Source organism: Rhodnius prolixus, unplaced genomic scaffold, assembly GCF_049639745.1.
Source record: "Rhodnius prolixus isolate KJV_2025 unplaced genomic scaffold, Rpr scaffold_3, whole genome shotgun sequence".
Classification (NCBI taxonomy): Eukaryota; Metazoa; Arthropoda; class Insecta; order Hemiptera; family Reduviidae; genus Rhodnius; species Rhodnius prolixus.
The window spans coordinates 8,455,447-8,473,974 of NW_027411603.1; the positions used below are offsets into that span (position 1 = coordinate 8,455,447).

General features: G+C 36.2%; 2 protein-coding genes across 12 annotated transcripts in view; one reads left to right on the forward strand and one right to left on the reverse strand.

Annotated features, from left to right (window-relative positions):
- Positions 1-18,528, forward strand: part of LOC141453470 (uncharacterized) — a 337,574-nt gene that overhangs the window by 89,512 nt on the left and 229,534 nt on the right. The window lies entirely within an intron of this gene.
- The window catches only part of LOC141453471 (uncharacterized), a 291,215-nt gene that overhangs the window by 80,318 nt on the left and 192,369 nt on the right, over positions 1-18,528 (reverse strand). For 4 of the 8 annotated variants that reach the window (XM_074126771.1, XM_074126778.1, XM_074126775.1 and 1 more), the window contains one exon: positions 7,872-7,915. The exons of the other annotated variants lie outside the window; for them this stretch is intronic. The gene's annotated coding sequence lies outside the window, so the exon portion shown is untranslated. The remainder of the gene's footprint in view (positions 1-7,871; positions 7,916-18,528) is intronic. 8 annotated transcript variants of the gene reach the window in all.

Consider the following 18,528-nt stretch of genomic DNA (forward strand, 5'->3'; position numbering starts at 1 on the left):
TTTTTTTTTTCAGGCGAGCTTTACATCCAACTACCAAATTAGGTGTCGTGGACTGAGGCGACTAGCAAACATACTTTACTATAAATTCCTCATATTAACACATTGAATAAAATGCAAGGCATAGACTAGTACCTCAATACATCTTAGCTTTGCGGGTCTAGCCTATAAATGCCTAACATACTTTACTATAAATTCCTCATATTAACCATTAAATAATATCCAAACGCCTATACTAGTACCGCAATACATCTTAGCTTTGCGGGTCTAGCCTATAACCGCCTAACATACTTTACTATAAATTCCTCATATTAACCATTAAATAATATCCAAACGCCTATACTAGAACCGCAATACATCTTAGCTTTGCGGGTCAAGCCTCTAACCGCGCCTTAGTTAACCACATTCTTGATGATGTACTATAAAAATTTATAGTTTACAGTATAATAATTATACGAGTTTTATTATTTAGTCCAATTAAATAATTTGTAATTGAAGTTTTATGCTTTCCATTATTTACCACATTGTGTAAAAACCCTTTTTTTTTCCGGTCTTTGAGTCCCTCAAAACGGAGAATTTCTGGGGAATGTTGATATCTAGAATTGGAAGCTTTTGAAAAGTAGGTATTATTGAAACAGTATCGGCAATAAAAATTTTGCAAACTTGGTGTGTTTAGTGGCTAGAACTAATTTTTGCAATAAATATCTAACCGACTCGAGACGGTATGTGCTTGTAACAATCTCTCAGTACCCTCACAATAAAAGCTATGGAATCGTAGCAATATTTTATCGTAGATTTGCCCCTATTTGTAATCTTAGAAGTTATAAAAAAGAATTGTACGATAAGACATATTTCATAAGAAACTTGTGAAGTCTCTCTCTTCTATACTCCACGCAGCTTGTGAGCAAATATATTGATTTGACTGCTGATATCGTTTAGCTGCTGTATATCTGTCAGTCGGTACATATATTATATTAAGTTTGTTTCTAATATTTGTTTTCTTCTTTTCTTTTATAATATTTTGTTTTGCCATCTTTACAAATTTGCATCTTTACTGTTCTTTTTGCATCCACTAAGTTTTTATTAGTTCTGTTCTATTTCATCTTTATCATCAACTTATACTGAATTCTAACTACACCGGAAAGAATAATCAAAATTTAATACCATTGGCCGCGAAAAAAAAAGAATTTATATACAGTCATAAGACCACCCCAAAATTGAATTATATATTATATATATTTTTATTTTTTAGGGTTCTCCAGAACTCGTGGTTCCCTTCAGCCATCGCGAGTAAATGTCTTCTTCCAAGAGACCCGATCCTCTGCCTGATCCTCTGTCAGGCCATATTCCGCCATCATCTCCTTCACCTGGTCCCTCCACTCACTTTTGGATCTTCCTCTCTTCCTCCGGCCATCCACCTCGCTGTCCATCACCACCTTAGGCAATCTCCTCTCTGGACCCATCCTCCTTACATGTCCATACCAAGTGAGTGCCTTAGCCTCTCTCTAATCTCCAGGACGTTTCTCTCCACTCCCATCCTTTCTCTGATATCCACATTCCTCACTTTGTCGCGCCTCGAACATCCTGCAGATCTCCTCCAAAAATCCATTTCTACTACTAGGAGTCTCTCGCGCTGTCTTGGATTATATCCAATGACTTTATGTGGAGATTTGCCAAACCAGGCCAGAAAAATGACAAACATCTCTTTTTCAATTAAAGTTTTTACTAATTTACCTAAGATCGCCTATTACCAAGTACTTAGCCTATTACAGTTCTTGCCGACAAAGTTATGGCCATCACCGTTTAAATTTAATTTTTTGTCGTTTATTTCTACAAATAATCATTGCTACAAGAACTCTTAATGCGATTCATCACTTCTACACCCCTAGAAGATAAAGATGCTTTTCTTTGCGCTGTATAAGACGCCATAAATTGCGCCACACCCACATCTAACCTGGGGTAACCCACTTTATTCGCGGCTACGACTGCTTATTGTGGCACTTGTAACTTCTACACTTATGAAATACTGATACGGTAAGATTTCAAAGGGAGGAAATTCCTTAAAACTTCTTTTCTCCTTATTGGGGAAGATATTAACTCCATAATTTCAGTTCTCCTGTTGGGATCCCCGTTGCTGGTCGTAGATCTTCCCGTCCTTCGAAGCTTCCTGCAGTTTATCTTTTGGTGAGGTACCATTTACAAAACTTTTCTTCAAGATTATGCACCTTAATTCAAAACGATTAATTATTCACTCTTTGTTTTTATTATATTTTAGACCATGTTTTACTAAGCTTTATCAATGTTTCTTCCATTAACTTGACTCGGTAATTACACTTATTCAAAGTAATCCTCCCCCACTTACTGCTAGTAATGAAGAAATCAGCTCAACATTACAGAGGAAGGTTATTTAAGTTGTAACCTTCCATTTTAATCTCGGTTTCATCTTGTTTTGGTTTCAGAGTGTGTGTGTAGATGTGGGTGTGAACTTTCATTATTCTCTTCCAGTGTAATCTCCTTAATAACTTATCCCTTATTTAAACCTCTTGTGCTGTATCTCACTCTGTTTCTGCAAGAAAAGTTAATTTCATCTTATGCGTATTTCTTGTACTTCCCAAAAGGTTTTGTATTCTTTTATCTGGGTTAAATGTAGAGGCTCATTTTTGCTTGATCAGGTAAAACATTTTATGTGTACTCTTTTCCCAAAATAGAAAATTCATTCAATACTTTCTTTTATTGAAAGAAAACTCTTTTCTTTCTTTTTCTTTTTTAAACATTTTGTTTCACTAATTTTTCCGCAGAACTTTCTCTGGAGAGTATATTGTTGATTAAGATCAACTGCTGTAGAAGAATGATATCTGAGGAAACGAGTTCTCGCAAGGTACTTTGAGGTCTTTATGGTTTCTGGAGTGAGGTTATAGATACATAAAACGGAGCATTTATTGTGTAGCTGTAATGAATCTACTTGACCTTAACAAAAAGAATATCTGCAAATAATCAAATTCTTCCCATAAATCAATCTGCTTCAAATTAAAGTATGAAGTTAAGTAATTCTTTCCAAGTTTTTCCAATTTATTAAGTATCGAGGCTAATGGAATTATCAAAATAAGTATTCTTAGCATTATTAGTAAGGTCTAATGATTGATCAGTAACTATCCCGGTTGGGAATTGAGCTCCTCTTTTTCTCCCAGACAGTAAGAGACAAAATGGTTTCCTCAACAGATTCAGAAAACTAGAAAGGATAACTTCCCCACCTCTACTTATCCCTTACTACTTCTCCAACTTATAATAGAATTACTTCCTGTTACCCCCTACCCCAATATTTGTAGGATCCTCTTCAAACAGAGTAACTGATAACAACAGAGAGTTTGTAATGAATGAACTTATCACTAGAGGCCTAATTACCTTTGCTAATGAGAATATGATTCTACTAGATTGCATTCTCTGCATTCCTTAAATGACATCATCATTTTATGCTCCTATTAAATACAAATAATTAAATTCCTCCTGGAAAGAATTTAATCACTTTTTTTTTTAATGGAATATTATTTTATGGAAACTTCAGTAGCTGGAATAGATTTTGCTTGTATTTTTTTAGATGAATTTTGATAAATGCTGTCTTTTTCTGATATTGTTTCCCGAAGTTAGCATTTTTTCATTTTGCCTTCTGTGCGTGCAGATTAGCCAATAATACGGTGTGAGGGGTGCAATTAATCAACCTGTGGGTAACTAATTAATTATAAGATGATTTGGTTAGTTTTGATATGGTTCCACTATTGCCTCAAGTGTTATCTATCAGCCGATATCTGTTGTAAATTAGTCGGTAGTTCCAAATCATTTTCCAATATGACTTTCCAAAGAATGTCCCGGCCTAAGCTTCTTTAGAGGGCATGCTAAAATTAAATTGTTGGAATCCCGCTTCTGATTCCTCCCCACAAGTATACGGCTTATCGGGGTGGTGAATCCCAATGCAGAAAAGATGAATTGGTGTTCGTTTGAAATTAGCATTATAACGTTATTTATTATTTATCAATTCTATTTATTATGTATATCTATAATTTTGTAAAAAGTTTTTGCTACTTAAGAAGTACAATGAATCCCAGTTTTAAGTTTCAGTCCATTAGGGACATCAGTAAAACGGTAGCCGAGCGGTTAGAGGCGAGACCTGCAAAACTAATATGTATTTTGTGCTCGATTCCCGGTCTTAGGCCTTGGATTTTATTTAATGGTTAAATGAGAAATAGTAAAGTACGTTTGCTAGTTGCCTCCGTCCACGACACCTAGAACTGGTAGTTGGACGTCAAGCCCAGCCTGAAAAAATAGGCGATTACTTTACTTTTTTTGACTTTTACAATTTTGTATATACAATATATACAATTTTTATTAACTTATTTATATCTTATTTCAAAGATTTTCCAAAAATGCAAATACTCTTAATGTTGAAAATGAGGACAGGTCCAAAATGCTGGATAATATTTTAGATTTATCCATTCGTTTAGACGCATAATTATTGAATCCCTGACTGGTTTCGAAACCTCATCTATTACCAGAAGCAGATGAATCAGTTTGGTGGAGAGATTTCGAATTCACTTAGGTTTCAGGCTCTCAATGCTGACTGAATATTAGCCACTATATGAATAACTATAAGAATTCAGATAAAGGCTCAGTTTAAATTTTTATTTTTTTAAATTCCTTTTACATCTCCTTTGTCTCTGATCTCGCAAATTTCACAGCCTCCTAGCTCTCCATCCAAATCCTCTTGTGCAACAACTCTCCTCTCCACACCTTCCAGACAATCCTCCTCGTCGCTTGAAGCGGAAGTGGCCTAGGGACCTATTGGATGTGAGTGTAATATCCACCGAGAAAGAGTTTCACCAATGGGTGATTACTCTTATCACGACTTTCATGTGAATTTAACCAGTAACATCAAATTTACTTGATGCAACATTTGTTGTAGTTTGTGTATTTGTGTAAATATGGCTAATAAGGTGAAAAAAAAAAATCCTCTTTTCTCCAAAGAATTATAACTTAGACCACTTTGGAGAAGTCTGGCTCAAATTTCACACGACATATGGAGCAATTGTTTTGGACCCAGAGGTTTTCAAGATATATCCAATGAAAATTCGATATCGCAAAGTTGATACGATGAATACAATCCTCTTATCTACAGCAGTATGATAAGGGTAGAATCGTCACTCACATATCTTTCCTCTGACCAAGATGGCAGTCGAAGTTTCAGTTCATATTAATTTCCTCCTCCATCTTTACAATTAAAAAATCCTTTCCAATATATCGCATGAAAATGCTGGAATATTCTAATCAACAAGAAAAGCCAGGACTTAAAAAGTACAAACTCTTTCTCTATCCAATATCAGATAAGTTTTATTAGATTTAAAAAACAAGTGACGAATATCACGTAGTCTCAATGGTATTCAACTAGGGTTTGTTGATTGTCCAGAGAGTATATAGTTGATTGCATTTTCTCTTCAATTGCACTGGAACAATAGATTTGTTTACCAGTGACTATGTACCAATAAAATCAATTTCTAGTTCATTAGAACTGGAGAACAAATTTAGAGCGGCATGGGAGGGGGGAGAGGGGAAACCGGATGTGATGGGACTTCAATTTCTGTCCCACCCCCGCTCAATTTACTTATATTCACATTTGCTTCTTTCTAGTTTCCTGTTTTGTGTTTCATTTTAACAAGGGGTATTTTTTTTTCTTTTTTGCTTCATCCGCATTCTTTTTGATACAAAATCTCAGAGTACTTGAATTATTTCATATCTTCCATTTTCGCACGTATACTTTATGTAGAATATCCTGTCTCTCCTTCTGGAATTTCCTGTGATGCCTCTCTTTTCTTTGTTTCCACACATTTCCGCTCGTACAACATCTTCCACTCGAATAAAGTTAACCAGTTGTTTTCTTTATTTGTTCACGTATATATTTCACTCTGCCTCCCTCGTATTTCCTTTATTATTTCGTTAACATCTACATCAATACAGAATTTCTGTCCTCTCTGTACCAAAAAAAAAAAAGAAAAAAGAAAATTAAGGAGTCTCAAAAAGTCTTCAGAAATATACAAAAAATGACTTCCCCTTACAATTTCCTGGCGTTTTAGAATCTTTGATTGTTCCAAGTTTTTGAAATATATTTAAACCGGAAGTAGAAGTTTCTTCTGCGTTTGCTAAATATCACGATACGAAGATCTTATAAAATTATAGAACGTCCTTCACAAAAACGGGATACGTACTTGTTTACGGAAATTACATTCAATGTTCCGTTCCCGAGCGCTAATTATTAAGATTAACTGGTAAGCGATCTTGAAGAGGATTTGAAGTCAACAAGTATTATTTAGGGCAGCCCTGTCTAAACACTAGACTAAGTCAGTTACTAAGTACTAGCCTAAACCAAGCCCAAATTACTTCTTAAGCACTTATTTGAATTGTTTAACGTATTATTCTAAATTTTTACAAATTTTATTTTTAATTCATAACCAAACTCCTATACCAACTGTGGACAAAGTATACTACCTTAGACTGCACCTAGACAAACGGTTTACATGGAATCCCCCATACTAGACTGAAAAGACAAGAAACTAAACAACGCTACAAAACTTCTTCGAAACTTAACCTACATAACGAAAAACTCTTATATCTACTGTTACTGCGACCCATTTGGTCATACAGCATCGAAGTATGGGGATCGAGTAAGCGTCACCTAACTCACTACGCCTCCAGGCTTTACAGTCAAAAAATACTTCGAAAACTTCTTAACGCTCCGTTCTATGTATCTAACCTCACACTATCCATAATGACCACAAAATCCCTTTCATTACAGATCTTGCTAGCACTCGTTTCTTCAAATTTCATTCCTCTTCAGCAGCTCATCCTAACCCTCTCATAGAAAACCAATCTTCCTCCATATTACCAGGTAATCCTCTAAGGAGATTGAAGAGAAGATGGCCTCGTGATCTTCTCTTATCGTGAGAGCAAAGCACGTTACTGGAGTGGCACCACTGGGTGCCTTCTCCCCTCATGATTTTCTTTTATTTCTTTTCTCTTTCACCATAATTGCTTGTTGCAGTGGTAAATTACAATAAAAGATTAAAAAAGAAAAAAAAAATCATAACCTCTCATAGTTATTATTTTTTTTAAAGAAATTAATTTTATTTAAGAGTTGATTAAATTACAGTATTGGTACTCATCACAGACATCTTTCAAGTTAAACCACCTTTCAGTTTATATATACAGCAAAAGTTGCTACTTTTCGGTTCCATAAGACATTAATAAGTCTTGGATATTGGACCCAGATTAATGATGTCCCTTAAAAAAAGATTGAAAACCTAACTAAGCTTCACACATCGGGTAGATGAACTGGAAAAAAAGAAATGCCAAATGGGCATGATTTGGAATGCTCCAAGATTTAGCTGGGGAAAAAAAGTCCAGATAACACCATCTTTCTTGGAAAAATGTAATCGACACAAAAGTTTGGAAAACACTGTGAGAGAATCGCAAGTTTTGAGCAATACAGTGAGCGATAGAAAGGAAAGAAGCAGGAGGAGTGCCATCTTTTTAGGAAACCACGAGAAGAATGACGTTGGATCATCAATCTGACGACCTGGATAAATACAAAATTATAAGTTACCAGAATTAAAGAAAGATACATGTTCTAAGGATGATATTCAGATTACTCAGGTGAAAATGATCGAATCCTTAGAGTTATTAGAGCTGGAATTCAGTATAATAACAGATGTAATGGTAGTTTATGCCATAAAAATAAAAACAACGGAAATTTTCAAATTTCGCTCCTAATAAAAAAATTGTTCTTAAAGGATTATCAAGGATTGGAAATCCTTAAAAAAGGTAGTACTTACAGAAAACAATTTCTCCACATGTAATTAACAATACTGGAACTTACCTGAAACAAAATAAAAAAGTCGAGATCAAAATTTTGCTAACTTATTTAATAAAGAAAAAATAAAGTAAAGTAATGCCTATTTTTTCAGGCAGGCTTTACCTCCAGCTACCACAAATTAGCAACTAGCAAACATACTTTACTACTAAATTCCTCATATTAACACATTAAATAGAATGCAAGGCCTAGACTAGTACCGCAATACATCTTAGATTTGCGGGTCTAGCCTATAACCGCCTAACATGCTTTACTATAAATTCCTCATATTAACCATTATAACCGCCTCAACTATCGTGGCGCCTCAACTCATTGAACATTTCTTAATATTATAAAAGGATTAGGACCACAAGTTGGAATCCAGCTGCTGCCCTTTAGATCCCCTCTTTCAAGGGGAGCTTCTTATAATATGATAAATGGCGGAACAAAGGATTGGAATGTGACCTGCAAGTTCTGATGAAAGCTTTTATTGTGAGCTTGCGCAACCTGAACTTACAAAAAAAACAGGATTTCTAAGTCTTTGTGGATGGTTAGATTTGAAACCTAAAATAGAGCGTTAATGATAGTGCGGAGAATTTTCGATTGGTGCATTTCGTTGAACCCCACAGTTCAGTACCGTACGTCCAGGTGGGTTTCAGTGCAGAAATGTCAATCACAGTCATTTGTTATTAAGTGAAAGATTAGATAGTTGGTCTGGAGTAATCAATAACGCCTGTTAACTTAGTTTCTTATAATAATTTTTAATTTTTTAATTGCTATTTCGAATTTTCAGCATTGTGTCACAATTTTGCTGTTTTTATAATTGCAATAAATTTAGTAATTTTATTTTGATACAAATAAATGAATATTTATCAGTTAACAATAAAGTACACAAAAGAAAAGTGAGGTAGTAAAAATAAAAAGAAAAGTAGATGTGAATGAAGAAGATGCAAAGATGAAAGAGTCGCAGTTTCTTGTCGCAGCAGAAGAGAAGGGCATGTGGTTGACGTCAACCTTTTAGATTTTACAACACTTATGCTGTTGTATGGTGAAGAGCATAAAGCACACAATGGCGAATCACGCTGCACTCCATGCAGATATAGTTAAAGGTTAAAGGTGAGACATCTTGTCTGATGCACTTCTCTTGTATGCTTCTCTATTTAAAAGAACACTTAATTACGTCATCTATTGCGTCACAGCAAAGCTGCGCCTTGGCTCATTCTTTTCTATTCACTCTCTTTGAAATCTCTTTTTGAATCTGAAGTTCAACGCACAGCTGGGGGCACCATTTATGAGGCACTTAATTAGCTCTGTAATATGCGTGATTTCAGTCACGTCTTTATAACCGTTATTAATTCCCTCCCACTACAAATAGAGAATTTTTAGTCGTGGAAAAACCGGTTTTTTCCCCGTTCACGTTTCCATGACAACGTTTCCATGTTGCTTTTAGGCTACGATAAAGTTTTCATCTTCATTACTGAGGCTGAATCCATTATGGGCTTACTGAATAGAAGCGTGGAGGGCTCCACTAACCGCTCCGAACTACCACCGACTACAAAAACTACACCCCCATAATTCTTCGCAGGAACCCCAATGCTCCATTTTATATTTCCAACTAGACATCCACAACAACGATCTCAATGGTTCCTTTTGGATCACTATCTTATAGGAAATTTTATAAATTTCTTTTTCCAACAGCAATCTCTTTAATCCAAGAATTCTCTTCAAATTTCAGGCGAGTACCCTTTCAGTAAGTACCCCTTTACTAAATGATTTTCCACTTTTACTTATTACTCTTTCTAATAAGTCACCATATTTTTATTTTCTGCTACAATGGAATGTATAGTGATTATGCCTAATTTTTGAAAATTGTGGTTTAAATTGAAAAATAATGCCACCAGTATTATAATAGGAACCTAGTCCAGGCTGTAGGAAGTCGTCTATTATTGTCAAAAGGACAATACCTGCCAAAACTGTTATCTTTTGAGATTCAACAACCTCTCTCTTTCTTTGCAGATCAAGCAACTTTCTGGTCCGCCCTCATTTCCTGTATCAGATTACTCTTACTTATTGCTCGATTGAGGGATAAGCAGATCTTTTAAATAGAGATTAGATAACACGAGAAAATATTACACCTAGATCTCCAGAAATACTTGAATGAAACTGGAAGCTGTCAGGTGACATGTAGGACGGTTGTGTGGGTCACGCAAGAGATAGGAAATGCATAGATAATGAGAGATTATTACTAACAGAAAAATGTAAGCTCCGGCACTGTTCGGTAAAGAAGTTATTTAAAATAAATAGACTATTATTAACACCTTAACTTGTAATACATATAAAATGTATCTGGAGCTTTTTTTTTAGGTGATAAATAATTTATTATATTGAATATTGAACGTTGCCTCATTTTTAAAATAGATTTAAAAAGCTGAATAAGGAAGTCATTAATGACGTACTAACTAGCTAATGATTCCAGCGGTTGTATATTTATGACGTTATAAATACTAAATTAGTGGCGTTCAATATTCTGTTCGCAACTTCTATCTAATATCTATTCAGATTTTATGGAAATTTGCATCCAGCATCCTGCAGTGCATATCTTTTATTCTCCTTATTTTTTAATCAAAAGCAGTAGAGTGGAAAATATCTCCTGCTTGAATTTCGATGACTAAGCGTTTCGAACGAATGCAGACCCTCTACCATCTCTCTCCTGTCCCTGGAGTTGTAGTACTTTTCCGTGTCACTTATTCAGCATTTCTTGTTTCTTATTCAGTACTGTGTCAGATTGCTTGAAATTTAGAATAATGAGAGTATGGTCTATGATTCAGTCACACTGCCATCTATGAGGAACTTTTGATAAATTGTCCCCGGTTAACCAGGGATTACCAATGGCTCAGAGCACATACGCTAGCCTCAAAGCTGCTTGAGAGGGTGTTTCCGGGCAGCTTATCGCTCAAATTGAATTCACCACACCTCAACGTCCAAACTCCTCGCGAAAAGCACATAAAGCGATACCTTCTTGCAATGACCACCACCGCTTGACCCAGCCGTTCATTTTATCTTCTGTGCCTGCAGATCCACTAAAAGTCTTATATCATCTTCAGCAACTGCTTCTTCTTCAAGAAACCCGCCATCTTCTCATCTTCATCTTCAATTTTCCCTATTTTTTTTTTTTTTTTTTTTTATTATAGGGTGGCCGTTTTATATATCTTCAACTTTAAACGTTTAATCAACTAATTATTTTCAGATACATTTTCAGAATCCTCAGATATTTTCACGTCATCTAAGTCGTAGTTGGCCTTAACTTAGCTTTTCCTAGGATTCCGTTCTCAGCATTTCAATTTGAGCCTTCCTGTTTCGCGCTATTCAATCTCAATTATCTTTGCCTTCATCCAACTCTCCTCCTATTCAAATCCTCTGTAATTTCCTGCCGCATTTGCTACCATTTTTTTGACGCACACATTCCATGCCATAGGACAACAGCATACTTGGGACTAAAAATATCTCGCTTTGAAAATATTTACAGGTAACCATTCGTAACGGCGCTGCTTCTAAAAACCCGTCTTTTTTTCCTAGTCGTGGGTCACCATAAATTTTAATTCTTGATATTTCTCTTGGTGCACCACTCGATCCATTCTCGCAAATATACTGTGATCTCTATATTCCCTCAAACCGGACTTCATCCTTTAACAAATCTTTCCAAATTCGCGCTACCTCTCTCTGGAACTCCTTACCATTATCTGTCCACCACGCTCCTACTCTTTACATCTTTAAATTTCTTCTGTTCAATTATCTCCTTTCTACTCAGCTTCCTCCGAAGTAATAATGGAATGCATTTATTTCCTTAATTGTAATTCTTATTTTTGTAAATACTTGTTTATTTTTTGAATATAAATATTTGAAATACAGGCCAAACCAATAGAGCCTCTAACTGTACATGTATTTATTCTTAGGGGACAATAGTCCCAGGATAATAAATTTATTTTCTTTCTTTCTTTCTATGGACTCTCGTAATCAGAGAGGAGATCATGAAGCCACTGTCTTATAAGACGTCTAGGACTTTTATCTGGAAATAACCTGGAAGATAGATGTTGTATGAGTGGATTGTGATGAGATTGTATATAAAGATCACAGAATAGTTACGTTTTTCATTTTAAAATTTTGAGACTTATTCAAAACGATACAAAATTTAAAACAAAGAACAAACTATCTGAACGAGAACATATCGCCGCCTTGAGCATTCTATTTTGGTTAAGCAACCCTGCTCGAAGCTGGATTCCAGGCCAAATTAATCAAAATAATTGAATAACAAAAAACGGCTCACTTTTCAGGGGCCTGCGCTAAGCCTGCTAGTCTGCATGTTCAATTTCACCAGGTTTTTTTTTTCAATATTAAATTCCCCGATTGAATTTTAAATTCATGCTAGCGTAACTCCAAGAATAAATCTGAAGAAATGAACCAATAATAAAATTAAATGCACCTTAATAACCATAAATTATCGTACAGTTTGATTTTCATGGTTTTTCTTCTTTTTTTTTTGGTCACGTAGAAACTAACTCGCGTCGCCCGTTTATCCATAAAGTTGAAAGTTATTGCTTGTACAGACTACAGTAGAGCCTACTAAATTATGGTACCGCACCATTTGGTGCCATAATGTCTTCCCAGCACTTGTTGCTTTTACTACCACTTCAAGATATATACATATACCATTATTACTGGCTTCTTAATATTTGTGGTAAGATGTTTTGTGTTATCAGCCTATCACCGTTCATGAAATGACCGCAGACCGGATTTCCGTAATGGATTAATGGTTAGTTTCACATAATTGTTCTGAGTTTTTCCATAATTTAATTGAAAAATAATCTCTTAATAATGACTTTTTTGTTTTTATCTCAAACAAACAAAAAAATGATCAGATAAAACTGGTCAAGTCCATGGATACGATCAAGATATGAGGAGAACTAGGGCTGGAGGGAAAGGAGCTAACGTTTTGCAAGGTAAGAGGAGAGGTGGTGGGCCACATAGCGTGATACCTTGTTATATAAATAGAACCAATAAAGTCAATGAAGTCCCTCCTCAAACACCCACACATACACAAACACGATCAAACGATGCTATTATGGCTCCTGTTCGTTGGTCTGGCCGGAGGGGTTCAACCATGGTGACGGGAGGGAAGGGAGGGTAGGCCAATGGGGAAAAAAAGCTGGGTCAAAGCTGTTGGATAAGTAAGAGGATAGTGACAAAGAGGAAATGGTGGGACGATGATACCCAGGTGTGTGGTGGCTCGCTCATTTCAATACTAATTCAACACCTTTACAGGTGTATTATTAGGAGCCCTTTTTACGCCGCACCCCCCTTAAATGGAAGTTGAGAATATTTCATTGGCTTTTTTTTTTTTTTTGCTACTACGTAAAATATCGATCTACAGTAGCTTTGTTAGAAAGAGCTTTAATAGAACTTCTTTTGCCTATTAATAGAGCGCCGACTATTATTTAATGGCGAACACTTTTTAATCTAAATCAAATTTCAAATTTAATTTAAATTTAGACTGAAACACAACTTAGCCCTCAATCTGATTTCCTACCACACTCCGACAAATAATGTGCGATATCACGGACGCAACCCCAAATTACCTTACTCAAGCGACATGAACTTATGGAACCAAAAGATCGAAAGACTATTTGGACAAACGATCCAAATTGACTCTTATGAACAAAAAGAAAGAAACTCTACACAGCACTACTAGTCCTGGGCGTGAGGATTTCAAATGTACGGCATCCAATCCCTAAAATCGAAATCCTGCACACCATTGTTAACAATCAGAATACTCACTCTGACTTAATCCCTTTTTGTTCTTGATTTAGCCAAATCTCGTTACATCCAAGTTCATTCCATTCGGGACAATCAATCGCAATCACTTCCTGAGGATTCATTCTACACTCTCTCCCACAACGTTATTCTACTCGTCATTCAGTTAAGCCAATTTTTTTAGTAGGGTTAAAGCCCAGGTAGGGCTCAGAATAATAGAAGCTGCCCTAGCAGCTGAGTATATAAGGACGCCAGACCACCGCTTGGGACCCTCAATCGCATTCAGGGCATTGCATTCACTCACTGAGGATTCATTCTTACACTCTCTTCACGACCTTACTCTACTCGTCATTCAGTTTAGCCAATTCTTTTAGAAGAGTTGGAGACCAGATAGGCTCAGAACAGTAGAAGCTGCCAAAGAATATATAAGGACACTCAATCGCATTCAGGGCATTGCATCCACTCCCTGAGGATTCATTCTTACACTCTCTTCACGACCTTACTCTACTTGACATTCAGTTTGGCCAATTCTTTTAGCAATACTTTATATTTTAAGTTCACCCTAGTTAGTTATTGTACTTCAAAGCTCGATCCTAAGTTAGTGTTAATGCTATCCATTCTATTCAGGCCTTCAGGCTTCCTAAACGAATCCAAAGTTCCGCTCTTGCCTGTACATAATAATTAGCTACTTTTATAATCTCTTATTCGTGGCCGTACTCATCAACATCAAGCTCACCTACAGCCAGTAACACATAACATACTCTGCGTATACGTACATAATATAATTTAACAAATTTAAATATCTGATTAATTTAAATTAAAACTTTTTAAAATACCTTTTAACTGAATTAAACAGGTTTATAATTAACCATGAAGCTACAATTTGTGCAATAAAAAATTGAATTAAACCTAAAATGCAGCGTTTTATTTATTCAAATAGGGAAGCTTTAACGGAAGCTAAGCTTAGGCAGTTAGTTCTCCACATAAATTAGCCTGGATATTATTCTAACATGGAGATTTAGGGATATTCTTGTTGCTGTTCATCTGGATTATCATTACAATATTATTAGCTACTAATTATTATCCTACCATATTACTTGCGTTGCAAATTAATTCGAAGTTCCTTTGGTTAATCTTGTAAACAACTGTACAGCGAAGAGAATTTCTAAAGCTAATCTTTAGCAATATAACAGTATCCGATTTAGAAGGCTGATCTTTTTTTATGATGGAAGAAATTTAACCACTGCCATTAGGATTCGTTTAAGCTATTTATATAAAAAAAGCGTATTTTTAATTGTTTGTTTACAACATGTTAAGATTCTGGTAAATAAAATATTGTAGTTTGAACAATAATATCTCATTTGTAGCCATCATCTTTGAAAAAGTAACGGACCTTATTGCTTTTATGGCAAAAACGGCCCACAGACTCCTCTCATTCATCAAGATCGCTTCTTCTTCTCAACAGCTGTCACACTATACTCATTTGCAAATTAATCATAATCCTTCCCCAAGAACGATCATCTTGTACTCTTTTCTTTCACAAAAATCTTCTGCTTGCAGTCGTCGGCTCCATATATTTTCTCTTGTAATTTTTCAGTGTCACGTGCCTTAATTTGAAAACTAGAATTACTGTTCTGCTATTCGTCCTTTAATTTATCCATGGTAAAGTAAGCCACTCCCCCCGGCCAATAAAAAAGAGTAGGTCAGTAAAAAAAAAATGGCGGTTGCTCTTTTACTTTCATTTTTATTAATCCACTTCCGGAAGATATTTCGTTCACCTTTTTTTGATTCTGGATTACATTAGAAGTAAAAAAACAGTTCGCAGAGTACCCATTGAAAGCAGCGAAAATTGTTAGTTTATGTAAATCCATTACAAGTTAGTGTTTGCGTATGCAGTTGAGAATTTGATGCGAACAAAAGAGAACATGTGTGATCGGTTAACCCTAAGGAGAGGAGCAAGATCATCGGGAAAATCTTATAACACTACGATGTAAGATACGAGAATACGTAAGAATGAGTTGTACCCAGAAGCAGTATTTGAACAGCGAAAGGATCAAGAAGGGAAGACTGAAATAGCAATAGGGTAAGGTTACCTGACGTCTCTGTTTCCCGGGGACAGTCCCCGAATCCGTACTTCTTGTCCCCGGTTGAAAAGCGTCCCCGGAATGACCTCGTTAACTATCATTACTAACTTTCCTATGACTTGTGCAAGAATTTGCTACAAAACTTAGTTCAAGAGATGACAAATTACAAAAAAATACATACATTCATCACAGAAATACTTGTGACTTTAATTGTATGAGAACAAGAATATTATGTTTTATCAAATATTAATAATTATACAATATTTTTTAGTTACGATAATAATAACAGTATTGAATTTACTTTGAGAAACTTAACACTTATCAGTGGACGACAAAAGTAACAATACGATCATCTGTATACATGGGGCTGCCAGGTGTCACCGGATTTCAGGTAAAAAATCTGGTAACCTTACAATAGGGCGTTTAATAATAATGGTGGATTCTAGAATTGGTCATCCAGGAGGGGTTAGAAGGAAGTAAAGGCCTTAGATTGAGGATGCAGATTAACTGGACAATGGTTTTAAGACGTTATTAGGGATCTCGGTAGGTCCAAAGGAGTCGCAGTGGCCTTGAGTGGCCGCCCTAGTTGAATCTAGTCTAATCTAGGGATCTCAGTGTAAGGACTGGAATAAGGGAGTGCATTATTAGAGAGAGAGGAATAGTGTTGAGGAGGCAAAGTTCCTGGAGGACCGTTAAGCCAAAGAAGAAGGGACCAGAATTGGTTGCAATCAATTAAGAAGAGGGAACATTAATTAGCTTTTTTGTCCTAAACTAGGCTTTTCTCCTGTTTTTCTTACTTTTATTAATGCTCTAGTTTTCTTTATGTTAATAAAAAAGTTTTCCCCCATTACACAGTTTTCTCTAGAAAAACAAACAAATGAGAAACAGCACACTTGCTAGTAAACATCTGGAGACCCTCTCTTGTGAATCACATTGCCCTTGAAATCTCGTCATCTCCTTGGCAACACAGTAAAAACTGAATTCTTCATCCCAGTCTCCCACCAAAGGTTGTTCTAGATTTTGGGATGGGCTCCATGCTCAATGTCACAAAAACACCTTGAACTACAACAGCTCTACTGCCACTAAGACGTAACCAAAAAGGAAAAAAAAAAGGGGGAAACTACTACCACATTGAAATTTTGGACAAGCAAAAAAACTGTGTATATGAAAATGGGATTCAACTGCGAACCCTTACTTTTGGTCGCGCGTTAGCCGCGTATGCGGGCAGGAATCTAAAATCAAGTCCCATATTCTGAAACTAGAGTTGACGGGCAACAAATTTTTCCTCTACCATTTTTTGTTCAGATTAACTGTTTCAAGCATGAAATGCATTTGAGCCGTCTTAAAATGAACACCCTGTATAGATATTAGAGTGAGCAAGTGTAGTGCGAGACGGTGACGTAAATTGAAGTAGAAATCTCTTTAATCCAAACTCATTAATCCAAGAACAAGAACCAGAATCATCCATCAAAATCGGGATAAGATTTACAGAGTTATTAGTAATAAATGTTTAAGAGAGAGGGTCAAACTTAAATGGGGCTCAATTCTATCTCACAGGAAGTGCAGCATCCGCATTTTCGAATCCGGTGTACTTCCGGTGAAAATTCAATTTTTAAAAATCTTCATGATTGTAATGTTGGCTGTGGCAAAAGGTGGAGAGGGCAAAGAAAAAGAGAGAGAGAGGAGAGGGAAAAACCTTCTAATCAATGAGAGAAACCAGTAAAACGGCCCTCCGCATCTAGTCGGGGAATGGAAACGATCACCTCCTCCGCAAAGAGTTATCTATTGTGCCCTGGTGAATTGTGTGAATGAGCCGCCGCCCGCTACTGGTAGGTGTGCAGAAATGGTCCATGTTCCTGGTAGGTGGTGGTGGTGGTGGTGATGTGTGGTGAATGGTCGGCAAGTTGCGTGTTGTGTGATCGATAGATAGAATGTGAGGGAGAAGTCGTAGTTTGTTGTTGCCAGACTGTAGTCGATGTAGGGGATCTATCGGATACAGTCGTCTGGCGGATTGTGTGCACTATAGGAGTTGATACTCGGTCCACGTTTTGCGAGAAAAAAAAAAAAATCGAACGAAGGCCATCTCTTAGAATGATTTAATACAAACTCGAATCATTTAGCACGCTCTAGCTGTTGTGCAATGAAGATCTCACTAAATGGATGATGCGCTGGGATCACTTCCTATTTTTTCTAATAATAACACATGGTGAACTGTTTGGCCCAAATTTCTCTTTATATCACTCCAGTACCACGATGAGAACAAAGAGATCAAGTCTACTGCCCTCTCACTCCCTCTCATTTAATTAGATATCCACCCGCCGCCATCTTGTCAAAAAAACAAAATGAGGTCATGACCGCCTACACTGCATATATTACCACTATCTCTTTCACCAAAGAAGTTTTCATCCATCCCCCTCTCCCACAAAATAAAGCGTACCAAAGTTGGCAGGACCAAAATGGAGGCCTACTGGCTGGATGAGTTATTGCAATAAAGAACTGAGTCACCATTTTTTCTTACTTCCTCTTACCCAACTAAAAAAAAAAGCCAATGTAATCGTGCGCGGATTTCTGATTTTGCGATATCATCGGAAATAACCCTTTTGACATCTAAAGTACGAAAAAGACGTTAAAAGAAGAGAATCTACCAATCCCTTTTCCCAGGAGTATCATTATTGAAATTTCGGGTAAAAGATTGTCGATTATCGATTGTCCAAGCTCAAAAAAAGAAAAGCTCAAAATAATGAACAA